The sequence below is a fragment of the Lissotriton vulgaris genome, chromosome 3_1 (assembly GCF_964263255.1).
Source record: "Lissotriton vulgaris chromosome 3_1, aLisVul1.2, whole genome shotgun sequence".
Taxonomy (NCBI): Eukaryota; Metazoa; Chordata; class Amphibia; order Caudata; family Salamandridae; genus Lissotriton; species Lissotriton vulgaris.
Genome location: NC_141689.1, coordinates 1,158,858,661 through 1,158,861,471, shown reverse-complemented (window position 1 = coordinate 1,158,861,471; position 2,811 = coordinate 1,158,858,661). Strand labels below are relative to the sequence as shown.

General features: G+C 42.3%; 1 pseudogene; it reads right to left on the bottom strand.

Moving 5' to 3' along the window:
* Nucleotides 1-1,501: 1,501 nt before the first annotated feature.
* LOC147727617 (uncharacterized) lies at nt 1,502-2,492 on the bottom strand (annotated as a pseudogene).
* Nucleotides 2,493-2,811: the final 319 nt, after the last annotated feature.

Genomic DNA, 2,811 nt, shown 5'->3' with positions numbered 1-2,811 from the left:
TTTGCACTTTGCGATTGTCTGTGCAGTGTAATTTCGTGCTCGTAATTTTTTGCCCAAAAGTGTGGCCTGTTGTTTGTAATCACTTTCTTTGCTGCAATTTCGTTTGTGTCAAAGAAATTGGCTGTAAGGGAGATTGTCTCTGAGCGGTTGAGGGTGGAAGCTGAAGTATGATATTAGGCTGTTCTTAGCCGTAGGCTTTGTATAGGTCTTAGTCTCTAATTTTCCATTCTCAGAGAAGATGGCCAGGTCTAGAAAGTCTATGCTTTCCTTGTTGGAGTTGTAGGTGAACCTAAGCCATCGCTCTCTGCCATTTAGCCATTCCATGAATGTGGCTAGGCAGTTCTTAGTATCCCAGATTAACAGGATGTCGTTGATGTAACGTTTCCAGTGTAATATACTGGAAACGTAAGGATTGTCATTGTGAAGGACAAATTTCTGTTCAAACTGACTCACATACAAACCTGCTACAGAGGGAGCAAATGCACTGCCCATGGAAGTACCATGGCACTGTAAAAAGAGTTGGCCATTATATTCAAAATAATTTTCTTTCAATGCTAGTCGACAGCACTCAAGGATAAAATGGGGGGGAGTTTGATGGGGCCATTCTGCAAGAAAGGAAAGGTCTTCCAGCATTTGCATGGTGTCATCTTGTGGCAGACTCGTATAAAGCCATTCTACATCTAATCATACTAGGATCATGGTGTTCGGGTCGAATGCTTTATCGGCTATTTGGATTAGGAGGTCACGAGTGTCCTTTAGGTAGGTCGGAGTGGTTTGTACTAGCGGTTTTAGGTACTCATCAGCAAATTTTGAGAGAGATTCTAGAAGTGAACCTATACCCGAAACAATCGGGCATCCAGGTGGAGGGGACTTGTTTTTATGGGTTTTTGGTAGTGATTAGAAAAAGGGGACTTTAGGTGTTCTAGGTGTCAAAAAGTCTGCTTCTTTTTTGGAAATCCAACCATTTACTTCTGACTCATGAGTCATTATGGCAATGGTGTTGGTCAGTCTTTCCGTAGGGTCTGAGTCAATTTTCTTGTAGAAATTTACATCTGATAATAATGTGAGGCATTGTTGATCATATCCTTCTTTGGTGAGGATGACAACGCCACCGCCCTTGTCTGTGGGCTTAATGACTATATTGTCATTATCTCTCAGTTCTTCTAGAGCGCGTCTCTCTTTGTTGTTGAGGTTTTGAAAAGTTGCCTTCTTATCTAAGTTGTCGATTCCTTTGAGGATAGCCTTTTCAAAGGTTAGTATCTCTATAGGTACCACATTCGTGGGTGGTAGGAATTTAGATTTTCTTCTGAGTGTTGTGTCACCATCTTTTCTTTGGATAGGGGACCCATCAAAAAAGGCTTTAAGTTTTAGTGTTCTGCAGAACTCGGACAGTTCGCACTTTAATTTGAAGGATCCACTGGTGGAGTAGGGACAAACCCCAGGCCTTTATTTAGGATGTTTGTCTGTTCTTTTGTCAGGACAACATCAGTTAAATTCACGATTACTGACTCTTCTTGTTCCCTTCCGTTTGTGCCGATAACATGCTCCGTGTTTGAACATTTGGCTGGCGATCCTGCCAAGTTAGATTTTTCTTTTTGCCTCGTGGTTGATTTTGGCCTCTTCCTAAAAAAGGCTGCTGTGGTTGGTGGGAGTGATTTGCGTTTGATAGCATATGATCGCTCATGTGTTGCTGTTGTTCATTCCCAGAGTTGTAAGGGTTCATCCAGCCACCGAAGGGGGGCAAAAAGGGCTGAAAATAAGGTATTGAATTACTGGGATAGAAAGGAGGTCTTTGCCACCTATTACCTCTATAGCCACGTCTAGGTCCTCTGAATCTAGAATTGTTATGCCCTCTTCTTGGTGTTGATTGGTCTGAATTAGAATCTGAACCGTCTGAGGACCACCCAGTTGAATCTGTATCTGAAGTGATATCGATCACAGTGTAATCTTCTTTTGAATAGGGATGCATCCGTTCCTGACTAAATTTCTTTAGATCTTTAGCCAATGTTTGTAGCTTGCTTTGCATCAGGAACTCCTGAGTCTCATCCATTTCTTTTGTGATCTCATCCAGTCGTTTCTTGTAAATTTGTGGGTTTATACTGTTTTTTAATTGAGTTTCGCAAGCTATAATTTCTGCTAATAGTGCCTCTGATAATCTTTTGGCTGTCTTGATTATTAGGACTAGATAGTCCAAAGTACACTTCCAGGATATGGAGGACCAATAAAGGGCGGGAGGCTAGGTCGTGAAGAAAAAATCTGGGGGCATTGGAGATCCATAGGCCTCTAGGTGCTGACTTGGTTCTCAGATACTCGGTCATGATGATTCCGTGAATAGCAGTTCGGATCTGTTCCCGCTTTTTATTGGTTAAAGTCTCCCATTCATCAGTCTGGGCAATTGCTTGTGTAAAGTCAGCATTCTGTAGAAGTGGCTGTGCTGCCAGGATTTCATCTATATCGTCACCAGTGAAACTCAGTCCGTTATTGTTCTCCATCGTGCAAAGCTCCTTGATTCAAAGAAGAAATACACTTGAGTGCTGACAGGACTTGTTAGCACAAGTGTTATATTCCCGCAGCTGTGCGCTGCTTAAAGATTCTGATCAGGAAAGGGAAGAGGAATTTGCGTCCATTCAGTTCCCCTGAATAGGTACCTCGATAATCATAACTGGGAATGGACACTTGTATCTACCATAACCATTGGTTATGTGTTGACAACCCTCATAGACGCTAAGATGTTAAGTGTGTGGTTTATCTTTTATCCGCCCCTTCTTTTGCGTCATGGCATATTCATCGGGTTGACAAACGACGTGCTAT